Source organism: Pseudophryne corroboree, assembly GCF_028390025.1.
Source record: "Pseudophryne corroboree isolate aPseCor3 chromosome 6 unlocalized genomic scaffold, aPseCor3.hap2 SUPER_6_unloc_1, whole genome shotgun sequence".
NCBI lineage: Eukaryota > Metazoa > Chordata > Amphibia > Anura > Myobatrachidae > Pseudophryne > Pseudophryne corroboree.
The window spans coordinates 1,039,382-1,058,034 of NW_026967602.1; the positions used below are offsets into that span (position 1 = coordinate 1,039,382).

The 18,653-nt window shown below is 48.1% G+C and overlaps 1 protein-coding gene across 1 annotated transcript in view; it reads left to right on the top strand.

The window, feature by feature from the left end:
- The window catches only part of LOC134985603 (phospholipid scramblase 2-like), a 212,878-nt gene that overhangs the window by 148,813 nt on the left and 45,412 nt on the right, over window positions 1-18,653 (top strand). The gene's annotated exons all lie outside the window — the stretch shown is intronic.

The window sequence follows — 18,653 nt, forward strand, 5'->3', positions numbered from 1 at the left end:
AAGACAGAGCACAGACAGTGAGGACTAATGAGAGACAGAGCACAGACAGTAAGGACTAGTGAGAGACAGAGCACAGACAGTAAGGACTAGTGATAGACAAAGCACAGACAGTGAGGACTAGTGAGATACAGAGCACAGACAGTAAGGACTAGTGATAGACAAAGCACAGACAGTAAGGACTAGTGATAGACAAAGCACAGACAGTAAGGACTAGTGAGAGACAAAGCACAGACAGTAAGGACTAGTGAGAGACAAAGTACAGACAGTGCGGCCTAGTGAGAGACAGAGCACAGACAGTAAGGACTAATGAGAGATAGAGCACAGACAGTAAGGACTAGTGAGAGACAGAGCACAGACAGTGAGGACTAATGAGAGACAGAGCACAGACAGTAAGGACTAGTGAGAGACAGAGCACAGACAGTAAGGACTAATGAGAGACAGAGCACAGACAGTAAGGACTAGTGAGAGACAGAGCACAGACAGTGAGGACTAATGAGAGACAAAGCACAGACAGTAAGGACTAGTGAGAGACAAAGCACAGACAATGAGGACTAATGAGAGACAAAGCACAGACAGTAAGGACTAGTGAGAGACAGAGCACAGACAGTGAGGACTAATGAGAGACAAAGCACAGACAGTAAGGACTAGTGAGAGACAAAGCACAGACAGTAAGGACTAGTGATAGACAAAGCACAGACAGTAAGGACTAGTGATAGACAAAGCACAGACAGTAAGGACTAGTGAGAGACAAAGCACAGACAGTAAGGACTAGTGAGAGACAAAGCACAGACAGTAAGGACTAGTGATAGACAAAGCACAGACAGTAAGGACTAGTGAGAGACAAAGTACAGACAGTGCGGACTAGTGAGAGACAGAGCACAGACAGTAAGGACTAATGAGAGACAGAGCACAGACAGTAAGGACTAGTGAGAGACAGAGCACAGACAGTGAGGACTAATGAGAGACAGAGCACAGACAGTAAGGACTAGTGAGAGACAGAGCACAGACAGTAAGGACTAATGAGAGACAGAGCACAGGCAGTAAGGACTAGTGAGAGACAGAGCACAGACAGTGAGGACTAATGAGAGACAAAGTACAGACAGTGAGGACTAGTGAGAGACAGAGCACAGACAGTGAGGACTAGTGAGACAAAGCACAGACAGTAAGGACTAGTGAGAGACAAAGCACAGACAGTGAGGACTACAAAGAGACAAATCAGACAGTAAGGACTTGTTTGAGACAAAGCACAGACAGTAAGGACTTGTTTGAGACAAAGCACAGACAGTAAGGACTAGTGAGAGATACAGCACAGACAGTAAGGACTAGTGAGACACAAAGCACAGATAGTAAGGACTAGTGAGACACAAAGCACAGACAGTAAGGACTAGTGAGAGACAGAGCACAGACAGTGAGGACTAATGAGAGACAGAGCACAGACAGTAAGGACTAGTGAGAGACAGAGCACAGACAGTAAGGACTAGTGATAGACAAAGCACAGACAGTGAGGACTAGTGAGATACAGAGCACAGACAGTAAGGACTAGTGATAGACAAAGCACAGACAGTAAGGACTAGTGATAGACAAAGCACAGACAGTAAGGACTAGTGAGAGACAAAGCACAGACAGTAAGGACTAGTGAGAGACAAAGTACAGACAGTGCAGACTAGTGAGAGACAGAGCACAGACAGTAAGGACTAATGAGAGACAGAGCACAGACAGTAAGGACTAGTGAGAGACAGAGCACAGACAGTAAGGACTAGTGAGAGACAAAGCACAGACAGTAAGGACTAGTGAGAGACAAAGCACAGACAGTAAGGACTAGTGAGAGACAAAGCACAGACAGTGAGGACTAATGAGAGACAGAGCACAGACAGTAATGACTAGTGAGAGACAGAGCACAGACAGTAAGGACTAATGAGAGACAGAGCACAGACAGTAAGGACTAGTGAGACAAAGCACAGACAGTAAGGACTAGTGAGAGACAGAGCACAGACAGTGAGGACTAATGAGAGACAAAGCACAGACAGTAAGGACTAGTGAGAGTCAAAGCACAGACAATAAGGACTAATGAGAGTCAAAGCACAGACAGTAAGGACTAGTGAGAGACAGAGCACAGACAGTGAGGACTAATGAGAGACAAAGCACAGACAGTAAGGACTAGTGAGAGACAAAGCACAGACAGTAAGGACTAGTGATAGACAAAGCACAGACAGTAAGGACTAGTGATAGACAAAGCACAGACAGTAAGGACTAGTGAGAGACAAAGCACAGACAGTAAGGACTAGTGAGAGACAAAGCACAGACAGTAAGGACTAGTGAGAGACAAAGCACAGACAGTAAGGACTAGTGAGAGACAAAGTACAGACAGTGCGGTCTAGTGAGAGACAGAGCACAGACAGTAAGGACTAATGAGAGACAGAGCACAGACAGTAAGGACTAGTGAGAGACAGAGCACAGACAGTGAGGACTAATGAGAGACAGAGCACAGACAGTAAGGACTAGTGAGAGACAGAGCACAGACAGTAAGGACTAATGAGAGACAGAGCACAGACAGTAAGGACTAGTGAGAGACAGAGCACAGACAGTGAGGACTAATGAGAGACAAAGTACAGACAGTGAGGACTAGTGAGAGACAGAGCACAGACAGTGAGGACTAGTGAGACAAAGCACAGACAGTAAGGACTAGTGAGAGACAAAGCACAGACAGTGAGGACTACAAAGAGACAAATCAGACAGTAAGGACTTGTTTGAGACAAAGCACAGACAGTAAGGACTTGTTTGAGACAAAGCACAGACAGTAAGGACTAGTGAGACACAAAGCACAGATAGTAAGGACTAGTGAGACACAAAGCACAGATAGTAAGGACTCGTGAGACACAAAGCACAGACAGTAAGGACTAGTGAGACACAAAGCACAGACAGTAAGGACTAGTGAGACACAAAGCACAGATAGTAAGGACTAGTGAGAGACAGAGCACAGATAGTAAGGACTAGTGAGAGACAAAGCACAGACCGTGAGGACTACAAAGAGACAAATCAGACAGTAAGGACTTGTTTGAGACAAAGCACAGACCGTGAGGACTACAAAGAGACAAATCAGACAGTAAGGACTAGTGAGAGACAAAGCACAGATAGTAAGTGTGACATGACGGTACCGTACGGAAGCACTCGCCGCTTGCCGCGTCCCGTCGACTGTGCACAGAATGGAAGGTCAAGCCGCACGAGGCCTGACCACATAGGGGATTCCCGCTTACCGTCAGTAACCGCCTGTTACTGACTCCACCCACTGCGCTGTGGGCGGGTTCTCGCTGCCACCACCAAACTCCTAACCTGCCGTGGCGTTTGGAACCACGGTTCTGCTCTGTATGTGCCGACGCACTGCCTTACCACAGCTGTGTGGTGCTGACGAATCCCCACTAGCCACTTGCTAGGCCTCTACCGGTAGCTGGCGGAAGGCGGAGCTTGGAGACGTTAGGTGCTTCCCTGGACAGCCGGAGGACGGGGCTAGGTTTGGCCTAACCCTGTTGGTCACAAGATGAAGCAGTCTTCTTGAGGCAATGATGTTTATTTGCTCAAATATAGTTCTAAAGAGAACTCTTCCCTATTGCTAGGGGCAACAGCATACAGCAAGATGTTCCAGCAGAATAAGATGGTATAACTACAACTCTGGAGGCACGCAGGTCTCCTTTTTATGTCAGTTTTCCACACAGTACCACAGGGGGGTAAGCCCTCCCTGTCTTCTCCAACCAATCAGGTTATTTTACAAAATACCAATAAATTACATTTTACAAGGATATAAGTGCAATAAAACAATATCCTCCTTCCTGTCACCCAGACAACGTTTGGTATCAGATTAACATTCACTATTGATAAATTTATCACATATCTTCAAAATACAAATGTGTCTGGTCATTCCCATCTGCAGGCAATCCCAGTGTTTAAGATTATAACAGGAATGGCTACAATACAAATAAACGGTCTTCCTTCCTTTATCTGCCATTCGGATCGTATATCACTTACATCCCCTACATGAAACAGATTCCAAGCCCATAGACCCAGTGATTAGTATCTCTCTCTAAGGAACTCACACATCAAAAGGTATTGTCCTTCACACCTCGCTGCTAGCACAGAGCCCTTAGCATGCCCCTTCCTATTTCCAGAGGATAAGAGTTGCTTATTCAGACAGCTATAGTAACTGCATTTTTTCCTTTAAATACATTTCATTTAAACACGTGTTTCCCTTTAAATATACACCAAGCCTGTCTTGAATATAAAATAAATACATTTAAACATGCCTTCCTGCAATGGTGCACAGAGCACTACATATGACATGTTAAAAGTAAAACACATCATTAAACAAACTTTTAAACAGTCCGTAACATGGCGCTGGGCACGAGGATTAACCCCTTCAGTGTCGCAGACGCCATTACACGTGTGGCTGGCTAGTCTCTCCGGCCACATTCCCCCCCCCCCATTCAAACGGGTCAACCAGGGACCCATGTCCCAACGATTTGGGTCCTGGTCCCGCAGTCCCTTGTGTTGAAGGGGACGCTACCTAGGGTGTGTAGGCTCTGGCCTAGACGGTTCATCCATAGTGCAGTGGGCCTCTCTTCGTGGGTGCACAATGTTCAAATAGTCCACCTGAAGTCCAAGTTCAAGGCTCCACCACAAAAGTCTGTCCAATTCCCCCAAGGTAGGTTGCAGCCACCTAACAGGTAGGTGGTAAGTCACCACGGTGGGGGGCCGGTTACAAACAAGTGCCACCCAAGGTGTCCCAATTGTGGCATACCCCAGCTCCCACAATAGCAGTATACTGCTCAACCAGGCCACAGGGTGCTCCTGCCCATATGGCTCTTTCTGGCTCTGTACTGCTCCCAGTCCGTGCAGTGGCGCAATAGTTCGTAACACACAGTCCTGGTCGAGAATGTGCGCCATCAGCACTGGAGCGGGTACCCGAGTCTCCTTCAATGACTGGAATGCCAACTCGCAAGCGGGTGCAAAATCCACTGACTTGGGAATGCCCTTCCTAGCCATCTCTGTCAAGGGGTTCACTACAGGACTAAAGTCAATGACAACATGTCCGTAGGGCCTTACAGGTTCTAAGGTCAGTACCGGTCTGGGTGATGTGGGCCGGGGACAGCCTCTGGTTGCCTCCACCCCCTCTGGGTTGGGCCTACCCCTGTCTCCTCCCACATGGTGCCCAGGGCACTGCACCTTCGTCATACCTATCTGGCAACTGTCTGCCCTAACTGTCAGACCTGCCCTCCAATCCTCCTCCGTCGACCTATGACTCGGGAAACCTACCCTGTCACCTAGGCCTACTCCTTCCTCCTCGTCCGCTACCTGTGCCACAGTGATGGCGGCCAGACCACCAGCCTCTGGATCCTGTGTGGCATCCACTACAGGGAGGCTGCGTGTCTTCCCCGATCTACTGAGCACAGGCAGGGGACCTGCTATGTCCACAGCAACTTGCTGCAAGGGTTCTCCTATGGGCAGAGGCCCAGAGACAACACAACCGCTGGAGTGCCCCGGCTGCCAACGCATGGCACCAGCCTTACAGTTGGTCTGGGCGTCATCCGACATTCCAGACCAGGGTAAGCTCTGTGTCAGGCACTTCAGGGTACGGTCTGTCTCCGGGTTGCTGTCCAAAGGGGTTTCGCTGGCAACCGACACCGGTTGCGCAGGAACGTTCCCTGAGGGGACCAGTTGGACACATTCCCTATCTGGTCTATCCCCTCCCACTTTCCTGGCTACCCTGTACCTTAACCCTTCCCGCCAGGTCAAACTTCCTGCCCCAACCCTGTCAAGGCCGCTGCCAGAGTGGCGCCTCATGCCTTTTGGGGATGGGTCAGAGAGTTGAGCCTCCCTAAACTCCTGCCTGTGGCCCTCAATCTCTCCTAAATTGGGACACTCTACAGGGGGATCCAGGTGGGGACTACTAGGGTCAGTCTGGTAGGGGTCAGTCATGGAAAAGTCAGTGTGGTTTCTCATACTCACCGCCGGAGTTGGCAAACCACTTGGGTCAGGAGCATCATTGGGCACCCCCACAGGATCACACGAGCTGGAACCGACATCCTCTGCGTAGCTAGGGGACGTAGGCATACCAGAGGCAAAAGGCATGCGGGGTCGATGTGCTGATCTAGCCGCTGTAATCTTTTCCTCTGGGCTGGTTGAAGCTGTGGTTGCCTGTGCTGGCAGTTGTCTAGCAGCTGTAGTCTTTTCCTCTGGGCTGGGCTGTGCTGGAGTAGCTGATGTCAACGGTGGTTTTGGAACTTGACTCCGGGGAATGGCGCCAACAAACGTAGTGACGATCCCACCACCCAGGTCATTTCCTAGGACCACATCAGTTGGGAGACCATCCATGACGGCAACTTCTCGCAACTCTGGTCCAGCTCCCCAGTCCAGGTAGACTCATGCCATGGGAACCGCTTTTTCTGTTCCTTCTGCCAGGGTGACCGTGGCAGTGCGACCCTGCAATACTGCAGCAGGATCTATAAGGTGGGGGCTCACCACAGTGATTGAGGCCCCAGAGTCTCTTAGGCCTTCTCCCTGCAGGGGTCCCACGTGGACTGGCTGCAGGTGCCTCCACAGGTTGTGTAGGGGCTGTTTGGCCATGCAGGTGACTCTCTCCGCAGAGTGCACCTGTCTCTCGCCACACTCCATCGGACTGACTGGAGGGGGAACAGTCTCTGTAGGCTCATCTCCTCTCGTCAAACAAGCGATCCGGGCTCCAGCACTCGGATTTGGGGCACGAGTCTGGGGTGCTTGGGATGCAGGACAGTTCATCCTCAGATGTCCGATTTTCCCACAGCCGTAGCACTTCTTCTCCAGTCGTGGCACCGATGATCTCTGATCAGTTGCAGGGACACTGCGGTGCGGTTGCTGGCCAAGAGCACCCGGGTTGGAAGATGCTTGTCTTTGGGGTTGATGAGCTGAAGAGGGTGGTCCCCTTGGTGGTACAGTCTGTTGGAGCTGGCTGCTGGCCGGGCGCTTCTGCCCCCGTGGCCGAATTGCCACATATTTGTCGGCTAATTGGGCAGCCATTTTTAAGCTGGGTGGCTCCCGATCTAGCACCCACTCCTTCACTTCTTGGGCGCACCTGCGGTAGAACTGCTCCCTGCAGATCAGGTCGATCAGTGCGTCCCATGTAGTGGCTTCCGAATCCTTCACCCACTTCACCACGTACTGCCGCAGCTGGTTGGCGAACTGCTCATGGGTGCTGCTAGGATTCTTGGGCAAGTCTCTGAACTTCTTCCTGTAAGACTCTGGAGTGATAAAGAATCGCTGGAGGAGGGCCTTCGCGACTTCGTCGTAGTTCCCACAGTCCTCCGTCGCCACTCCTCGATAGGCCTCCAAGGCCTCTCCATGCAGAGTGGGCACAAGGTGTCTCACCCACTCTGACTTGGGTAGATCATGTAATTTGCAAGTCCTTTCAAAAACTTGTAAATGTCCATCAATGTCCCCATCACTGTCTGCAAACTTGGCAAACTGAATACGTCCTGATCTGTGTACAACAGCTGACAACGGCTCCCGGGGTACCACGGCCTGTGATGCCCACTCCGCATGCCACATCCGAATGACAAGCATGCGTTCTTGCTCCGTTGCCCTTTCCCCCAATTCCGCTAGCCGATCTGCTAGGGTATCCGGGCCGCCCCCCCTGGGACGTTGGGATCCTGGCCATGCTAGGGATTGCTGGGAAACATTGCTGCGGTGAGAGAGGGCGGGGCTTGTGGTTCTCACCGGTTCCTTACGAAGGTCCACTGTTGGGCCGTCCTCTGCGATGCTGACGCCGTCAGTGCTTTCCACCTCCGCCCGATGAGACTCCTCCACGCTCCTGAGCGCCGCCTTCATGACGCTTCTGGACGCGTTGGAAGGGATATCCACACCCTTCTCCTGGCACACGATCTCCAGATCGCCCTTGGACATTCCGCTGAATTCCGCCATCTTGTGCGTTCTCCTGCGCTGCAGTTACTCCTCTTCTGAGTAACTCGGCTTCTCCAATCGGGTGATGAAAAGCCGCCTGGGATTATCCCACCACTATGCCACCAATTTCTGTGACAGGACGGTACCGTACGGAAGCACTCGCCGCTTGCCGCGTCCCGTCGACTGCGCACAGAATGGAAGGTCAAGCCGCACGAGGCCTGACCACATAGGGGATTCCCGCTTACCGTCAGTAACCGCCTGTTACTGACTCCACCCACTGTGCTGTGGGCGGGTTCTCGCTGCCACCACCAAACTCCTAACCTGCCGTGGCGTTTGGAACCACGGTTCTGCTCTGTATGTGCCGACGCACTGCTTTACCACAGCTGTGTGGTGCTGACGAATCCCCACTAGCCACTTGCTAGGCCTCTACCGGTAGCTGGCGGAGGGCGGAGCTTGGAGACGCTAGGTGCTTCCCTGGACAGCCGGAGGACGGGGCTAGGTTTGGCCTAACCCTGTTGGTCACAAGATGAAGCAGTCTTCTTGAGGCAAAGATGTTTATTTGCTCAATAGTTCTAAAGAGAACCCTTACCTATTGCTAGGGGCAACAGCATACAGCAAGATGTTCCAGCAGAATAAAGATGGTACAACTACAACTCTGGAGGCACGCAGGTCTCCTTTTTATGTCAGTTTTCCACACAGTACCACAGGGGGGTAAGCCCTCCCTGTCTTCTCCAACCAATCAGGTTATTTTACAAAATACCAATAAATTACATTTTACAAGGATATAAGTGCAATAAAACAATATCCTCCTTCCTGTCACCCAGACAACGTTTGGTATCAGATTAACATTCACTATTGATAAATTTATCACATATCTTCAAAATACAAATGTGTCTGGTCATTCACATCTCCAGGCAATCCCAGTGTTTAAGATTACAACAGGAATGGCTACAATACAAACAAACGGTCTTCCTTCCTTTATCTGCCATTCGGATCGTATATCACTTACATCCCCTACATGAAACAGATTCCAAGCCCATAGACCCAGTGATTAGTATCTCTCTCTAAGGAACTCACACATCAAAAGGTATTGTCCTTCACACCTCGCTGCTAGCACAGAGCCCTTAGCATGCCCCTTCCTATTTCCAGAGGATAAGAGTTGCTTATTCAGACAGCTATAGTAACTGCATTTTTTCCTTTAAATACATTTCATTTAAACACGTGTTTCCCTTTAAATATACACCAAGCCTGTCTTGAATATAAAATAAATACATTTAAACATGCCTTCCTGCAAAGGTGCACAGAGCACTACATATGACATGTTAAAAGTAAAACACATCATTAAACAAACTTTTAAACAGTCCGTAACATGGCGCCGGGCACGAGGATTAACCCCTTCAGTGTCGCAGACGCCATTACACGTGTGGCTGGCTAGTCTCTCCGGCCACAGTAAGGACTAGTGAGAGACAGAGCACAGATACTAAGGACTAGTGAGAGACAGAGCACAGATAGTAAGGACTAGTGAGAGACAGAGCACAGATAGTAAGGACTAGTGAGAGACAGAGCACAGATAGTAAGGACTAGTGAGAGACAGAGCACAGATAGTAAGGACTAGTGAGAGACAGAGCACAGACAGTAAGGACTAGTGAGAGACAGAGCACAGACAGTATGGACTAGTGAGAGACAGAGCACAGACAGTATGGACTAGTGAGAGACAGAGCACAGACAGAAAGGACTAGTGAGAGACAGAGCACAGACAGTAAGGACTAGTGAGAGACAGAGCACAGACAGTAAGGACTAGTGAGAGACAGAGCACAGATAGTAAGGACTAGTGAGAGACAAAGCACAGACAGTATGGACTAGTGAGAGACAGAGCACAAATAGTAAGGACTAGTGAGAGACAGAGCACAGACAGTATGGACTAGTAAGAGACAAAGCACAGACAGTAAGGACTAGTGAGAGACAAAGCACAGACAGTAAGGACTAGTGAGACACAAAGCACAGACAGTATGGACTAGTGAGAGACAGAGCACAGACAGTGAGGACTAGTGAGAGACAAAACACAGACAGTAAGAACTAGTGATAGACAAAGCACAGACAGTAAGGACTAGTGAGAGACAAAGCACAGACAGTAAGGACTAGTGATAGACAAAGCACAGACAGTAAGGACTAGTGAGAGACAGAGCACAGATAGTAAGGACTAGTGAGACACAGAGCGCAGACAGTGAGGACTAGTGAGAGACAAAGCACAGACAGTAAGGACTAGTGAGACACAAAGCACAGACAGTAAGGACTAGTGAGAGACAAAGCACAGACAGTATGGACTAGTGAGAGACAGAGCACAGACAGTGAGGACTAGTGAGAGACAGAGCACAGACAGTGAGGACTAGTGAGAGACAGAGCACAGACAGTGAGGACTAGTGAGAGACAAAGCACAGACAGTAAGGACTAGTGAGAGACAAAGCACAGACAGTAAGGACTAGTGATAGACAAAGCACAGACAGTGAGGACTAGTGAGAGACAAAGCACAGACAGTAAGGACTAGTGAGACACAAAGCACAGACAGTATGGACTAGTGAGAGACAGAGCACAGACAGTGAGGACTAGTGATAGACAAAGCACAGACAGTAAGGACTAGTGAGAGACAAAGCACAGACAGTAAGGACTAGTGATAGACAAAGCACAGACAGTAAGGACTAGTGAGAGACAGAGCACAGATAGTAAGGACTAGTGAGACACAGAGCGCAGACAGTGAGGACTAGTGAGAGACAAAGCACAGACAGTAAGGACTAGTGAGACACAAAGCACAGACAGTAAGGACTAGTGAGAGACAAAGCACAGACAGTATGGACTAGTGAGAGACAGAGCACAGACAGTGAGGACTAGTGAGAGACAGAGCACAGACAGTGAGGACTAGTGAGAGACAGAGCACAGACAGTGAGGACTAGTGAGAGACAAAGCACAGACAGTAAGGACTAGTGAGAGACAAAGCACAGACAGTAAGGACTAGTGATAGACAAAGCACAGACCGTGAGGACTAGTGAGAGACAAAGCACAGACAGTAAGGACTAGTGAGACACAAAGCACAGACAGTATGGACTAGTGAGAGACAGAGCACAGACAGTGAGGACTAGTGAGAGACAAAGCACCGACAGTAAGGACTAGTGAGACACAAAGCACAGACAGTATGGACTAGTGAGAGACAGAGCACAGACAGTGAGGACTAGTGAGAGACAAAGCACAGACAGTAAGGACTAGTGAGAGACAAAGCACAGACAGTAAGGACTAGTGAGAGACAAAGCACAGACAGTAAGGACTAGTGAGAAACAAAGCACAGACAGTAAGGACTAGTGAGAGACAAAGCACAGACAGTGAGGACTAGTGAGAGACAGAGCACAGACAGTGAGGACTAGTGAGAGACAAAGCACAGACAGTGAGGACTAGTGAGAGACAAAGCACAGACAGTGAGGACTAGTGAAAGACAGAGCACAGACAGTGAGGACTAGTGAGAGACAAAGCACAGACAGTGAGGACTAGTGAGAGACAAAGCACAGACAGTGAGGACTAGTGAGAGACAAAGCACAAACAGTGAGGACTAGTGAGACACAAAGCACAGATAGTAAGGACTAGTGAGACACAAAGCACAGATAGTAAGGACTAGTGAGACACAAAGCACAGATAGTAAGGACTAGTGAGAGACAGAGCACAGATAGTAAGGACTAGTGAGAGACAGAGCACAGATAGTAAGGACTAGTGAGAGACAAAGCACAGACCCTGAGGACTACAAAGAGACAAATCAGACAGTAAGGACTTGTTTGAGACAAAGCACAGACAGTGAGGACTAGTGAGACACAAAGCACAGATAGTAAGGACTAGTGAGACACAAAGCACAGATAGTAAGGACTAGTGAGAGACAGAGCACAGATAGTAAGGACTAGTGAGAGACAGAGCACAGATAGTAAGGACTAGCGAGAGACAAAGCACAGACCGTGAGGACTACAAAGAGACAAATCAGACAGTAAGGACTTGTTTGAGACAAAGCACAGACATTAAGGACTAGTGAGAGACAAAGCACAGATAGTAAGGACTAGTGAGAGACAGAGCACAGATAGTAAGGACTAGTGAGAGAAAGAGCACAGATAGTAAAGACTAGTGAGAGACAGAGCACAGACAGTAAGGACTAGTGAGAGACAGAGCACAGACAGTATGGACTAGTGAGAGACAGAGCACAGACAGTATGGACTAGTGAGAGACAGAGCACAGACAGTAAGGACTAGTGAGAGACAGAGCACAGACAGTAAGGACTAGTGAGAGACAGAGCACAGACAGTAAGGACTAGTGAGAGACAGAGCACAGATAGTAAGGACTAGTGAGAGACAAAGCACAGACAGTATGGACTAGTGAGAGACAGAGCACAAATAGTAAGGACTAGTGAGAGACAGAGCACAGACAGTATGGACTAGTAAGAGACAAAGCACAGACAGTAAGGACTAGTGAGAGACAAAGCACAGACAGTAAGGACTAGTGAGACACAAAGCACAGACAGTATGGACTAGTGAGAGACAGAGCACAGACAGTGAGGACTAGTGAGAGACAAAACACAGACAGTAAGAACTAGTGATAGACAAAGCACAGACAGTAAGGACTAGTGAGAGACAAAGCACAGACAGTAAGGACTAGTGATAGACAAAGCACAGACAGTAAGGACTAGTGAGAGACAGAGCACAGATAGTAAGGACTAGTGAGACACAGAGCGCAGACAGTGAGGACTAGTGAGAGACAAAGCACAGACAGTAAGGACTAGTGAGACACAAAGCACAGACAGTAAGGACTAGTGAGAGACAAAGCACAGACAGTATGGACTAGTGAGAGACAGAGCACAGACAGTGAGGACTAGTGAGAGACAGAGCACAGACAGTGAGGACTAGTGAGAGACAGAGCACAGACAGTGAGGACTAGTGAGAGACAAAGCACAGACAGTAAGGACTAGTGAGAGACAAAGCACAGACAGTAAGGACTAGTGATAGACAAAGCACAGACAGTGAGGACTAGTGAGAGACAAAGCACAGACAGTAAGGACTAGTGAGACACAAAGCACAGACAGTATGGACTAGTGAGAGACAGAGCACAGACAGTGAGGACTAGTGATAGACAAAGCACAGACAGTAAGGACTAGTGAGAGACAAAGCACAGACAGTAAGGACTAGTGATAGACAAAGCACAGACAGTAAGGACTAGTGAGAGACAGAGCACAGATAGTAAGGACTAGTGAGACACAGAGCGCAGACAGTGAGGACTAGTGAGAGACAAAGCACAGACAGTAAGGACTAGTGAGACACAAAGCACAGACAGTAAGGACTAGTGAGAGACAAAGCACAGACAGTATGGACTAGTGAGAGACAGAGCACAGACAGTGAGGACTAGTGAGAGACAGAGCACAGACAGTGAGGACTAGTGAGAGACAGAGCACAGACAGTGAGGACTAGTGAGAGACAAAGCACAGACAGTAAGGACTAGTGAGAGACAAAGCACAGACAGTAAGGACTAGTGATAGACAAAGCACAGACCGTGAGGACTAGTGAGAGACAAAGCACAGACAGTAAGGACTAGTGAGACACAAAGCACAGACAGTATGGACTAGTGAGAGACAGAGCACAGACAGTGAGGACTAGTGAGAGACAAAGCACCGACAGTAAGGACTAGTGAGACACAAAGCACAGACAGTATGGACTAGTGAGAGACAGAGCACAGACAGTGAGGACTAGTGAGAGACAAAGCACAGACAGTAAGGACTAGTGAGAGACAAAGCACAGACAGTAAGGACTAGTGAGAGACAAAGCACAGACAGTAAGGACTAGTGAGAAACAAAGCACAGACAGTAAGGACTAGTGAGAGACAAAGCACAGACAGTGAGGACTAGTGAGAGACAGAGCACAGACAGTGAGGACTAGTGAGAGACAAAGCACAGACAGTGAGGACTAGTGAGAGACAAAGCACAGACAGTGAGGACTAGTGAAAGACAGAGCACAGACAGTGAGGACTAGTGAGAGACAAAGCACAGACAGTGAGGACTAGTGAGAGACAAAGCACAGACAGTGAGGACTAGTGAGAGACAAAGCACAAACAGTGAGGACTAGTGAGACACAAAGCACAGATAGTAAGGACTAGTGAGACACAAAGCACAGATAGTAAGGACTAGTGAGACACAAAGCACAGATAGTAAGGACTAGTGAGAGACAGAGCACAGATAGTAAGGACTAGTGAGAGACAGAGCACAGATAGTAAGGACTAGTGAGAGACAAAGCACAGACCCTGAGGACTACAAAGAGACAAATCAGACAGTAAGGACTTGTTTGAGACAAAGCACAGACAGTGAGGACTAGTGAGACACAAAGCACAGATAGTAAGGACTAGTGAGACACAAAGCACAGATAGTAAGGACTAGTGAGAGACAGAGCACAGATAGTAAGGACTAGTGAGAGACAGAGCACAGATAGTAAGGACTAGCGAGAGACAAAGCACAGACCGTGAGGACTACAAAGAGACAAATCAGACAGTAAGGACTTGTTTGAGACAAAGCACAGACAGTAAGGACTAGTGAGAGACAAAGCACAGATAGTAAGGACTAGTGAGAGACAGAGCACAGATAGTAAGGACTAGTGAGAGAAAGAGCACAGATAGTAAAGACTAGTGAGAGACAGAGCACAGACAGTAAGGACTAGTGAGAGACAGAGCACAGACAGTATGGACTAGTGAGAGACAGAGCACAGACAGTATGGACTAGTGAGAGACAGAGCACAGACAGTAAGGACTAGTGAGAGACAGAGCACAGACAGTAAGGACTAGTGAGAGACAGAGCACAGACAGTAAGGACTAGTGAGAGACAGAGCACAGATAGTAAGGACTAGTGAGAGACAGAGCACAGACAGTATGGACTAGTGAGAGACAAAGCACAGACAGTAAGGACTAGTGAGAGACAAAGCACAGACAGTAAGGACTAGTGAGAGACAAAGCACAGACAGTAAGGACTAGTGAGAGACAGAGCACAGACAGTAAGGACTAGTGAGAGACAAAGCACAGACAGTAAGGACTAGTGAGAGACAAAGCACAGACAGTATGGACTAGTGAGAGACAGAGCACAGACAGTAAGGACTAGTGAGAGACAAAGCACAGACAGTAAGGACTAGTGAGAGACAAAGCACAGACAGTAAGAACTAGTGATAGACAAAGCACAGACAGTAAGAACTAGTGATAGACAGAGCACAGACAGTATGGACTAGTGAGAGACAGAGCACAGATAGTAAGGACTAGTGAGAGATAGAGCACAGACAGTAAGGACTAGTGAGAGACAAAGCACAGACAGTAAGGACTAGTGAGAGACAAAGCACAGACAGTAAGGACTAGTGAGAGACAAAGCACAGACAGAAAGGACTAGTGAGACACAAAGCACAGACAGTAAGGACTAGTGAGAGACAAAGCACAGACAGTGAGGACTAGTGAGAGACAAAGCACAGACAGTAAGGACTAGTGAGAGACAAAGCACAGACAGTAAGGACTAGTGAGAGACAATGCACAGACAGTAAGGACTAGTGAGACACAAAGCACAGACAGTATGGACTAGTGAGAGACAGAGCACAGACAGTGAGGACTAGTGAGAGACAAAGCACAGACAGTAAGGACTAGTGAGAGACAAAGCACAGACAGTAAGGACTAGTGAGAGACAAAGCACAGACAGTAAGGACTAGTGAGACACAAAGCACAGACAGTATGGACTAGTGAGAGACAGAGCACAGACAGTGAGGACTAGTGAGAGACAGAGCACAGACAGTGAGGACTAGTGAGAGACAAAGCACAGACAGTAAGGACTAGTGAGAGACAAAGCACAGACAGTAAGGACTAGTGATAGACAAAGCACAGACAGTGAGTACTAGTGAGAGACAAAGCACAGACAGTAAGGACTAGTGAGACACAAAGCACAGACAGTATGGACTAGTGAGACACAAAGCACAGACAGTATGGACTAGTGAGAGACAGAGCACAGACAGTATGGACTAGTGAGAGACAGAGCACAGATAGTAAGGACTAGTGAGAGACAGAGCACAGATAGTAAGGACTAGTGAGAGACAAAGCACAGACCGTGAGGACTACAAAGAGACAAATCAGACAGTAAGGACTTGTTTGAGACAAAGCACAGACAGTAAGGACTAGTGAGAGACAAAGCACAGATAGTAAGGACTAGTGAGAGACAGAGCACAGACAGAAAGGACTAGTGAGAGACAGAGCACAGATAGTAAGGACTAGTGAGAGATAGAGCACAGATAGTAAGGACTAGTGAGAGACAGAGCACAGATAGTAAGGACTAGTGAGAGACAGAGCACAGATAGTAAGGACTAGTGAGAGACAAAGCACAGACCGTGAGGACTACAAAGAGACAAATCAGACAGTAAGGACTTGTTTGAGACAAAGCACAGACAGTAAGGACTAGTGAGAGACAAAGCACAGATAGTAAGGACTAGTGAGAGACAGAGCACAGATAGTAAGGACTAGTGAGAGAAAGAGCACAGATAGTAAAGACTAGTGAGAGACAGAGCACAGACAGTAAGGACTAGTGAGAGACAGAGCACAGACAGTATGGACTAGTGAGAGACAGAGCACAGACAGTATGGACTAGTGAGAGACAGAGCACAGACAGTAAGGACTAGTGAGAGACAGAGCACAGACAGTAAGGACTAGTGAGAGACAGAGCACAGACAGTAAGGACTAGTGAGAGACAGAGCACAGATAGTAAGGACTAGTGAGAGACAGAGCACAGACAGTATGGACTAGTGAGAGACAAAGCACAGACAGTAAGGACTAGTGAGAGACAAAGCACAGACAGTAAGGACTAGTGAGAGACAAAGCACAGACAGTAAGGACTAGTGAGAGACAGAGCACAGACAGTAAGGACTAGTGAGAGACAAAGCACAGACAGTAAGGACTAGTGAGAGACAAAGCACAGACAGTATGGACTAGTGAGAGACAGAGCACAGACAGTAAGGACTAGTGAGAGACAAAGCACAGACAGTAAGGACTAGTGAGAGACAAAGCACAGACAGTAAGAACTAGTGATAGACAAAGCACAGACAGTAAGAACTAGTGATAGACAGAGCACAGACAGTATGGACTAGTGAGAGACAGAGCACAGATAGTAAGGACTAGTGAGAGATAGAGCACAGACAGTAAGGACTAGTGAGAGACAAAGCACAGACAGTAAGGACTAGTGAGAGACAAAGCACAGACAGTAAGGACTAGTGAGAGACAAAGCACAGACAGAAAGGACTAGTGAGACACAAAGCACAGACAGTAAGGACTAGTGAGAGACAAAGCACAGACAGTGAGGACTAGTGAGAGACAAAGCACAGACAGTAAGGACTAGTGAGAGACAAAGCACAGACAGTAAGGACTAGTGAGAGACAATGCACAGACAGTAAGGACTAGTGAGACACAAAGCACAGACAGTATGGACTAGTGAGAGACAGAGCACAGACAGTGAGGACTAGTGAGAGACAAAGCACAGACAGTAAGGACTAGTGAGAGACAAAGCACAGACAGTAAGGACTAGTGAGAGACAAAGCACAGACAGTAAGGACTAGTGAGACACAAAGCACAGACAGTATGGACTAGTGAGAGACAGAGCACAGACAGTGAGGACTAGTGAGAGACAGAGCACAGACAGTGAGGACTAGTGAGAGACAAAGCACAGACAGTAAGGACTAGTGAGAGACAAAGCACAGACAGTAAGGACTAGTGATAGACAAAGCACAGACAGTGAGTACTAGTGAGAGACAAAGCACAGACAGTAAGGACTAGTGAGACACAAAGCACAGACAGTATGGACTAGTGAGACACAAAGCACAGACAGTATGGACTAGTGAGAGACAGAGCACAGACAGTATGGACTAGTGAGAGACAGAGCACAGATAGTAAGGACTAGTGAGAGACAGAGCACAGATAGTAAGGACTAGTGAGAGACAAAGCACAGACCGTGAGGACTACAAAGAGACAAATCAGACAGTAAGGACTTGTTTGAGACAAAGCACAGACAGTAAGGACTAGTGAGAGACAAAGCACAGATAGTAAGGACTAGTGAGAGACAGAGCACAGACAGAAAGGACTAGTGAGAGACAGAGCACAGATAGTAAGGACTAGTGAGAGACAGAGCACAGATAGTAAGGACTAGTGAGAGACAGAGCACAGATAGTAAGGACTAGTGAGAGACAGAGCACAGACAGTAAGGACTAGTGAGAGACAGAGCACAGACAGTATGGACTAGTGAGAGAGAGCACAGACAGTATGGACTAGTGAGAGACAGAGCACAGACAGTAAGGACTAGTGAGAGACAGAGCACAGACAGTAAGGACTAGTGAGAGACAGAGCACAGACAGTAAGGACTAGTGAGAGACAGAGCACAGATAGTAAGGACTAGTGAGAGACAGAGCACAGACAGTATGGACTAGTGAGAGACAGAGCACAGATAGTAAGGACTAGTGAGAGACAGAGCACAGACAGTATGGACTAGTGAGAGACAAAGCACAGACAGTAAGGACTAGTGAGAGACAAAGCACAGACAGTAAGGACTAGTGATAGACAGAGCACAGATAGTAAGGACTAGTGAGACACAAAGCACAGACAGTATGGACTAGTGAGAGACAGAGCACAGACAGTAAGGACTAGTGAGAGACAAAGCACAG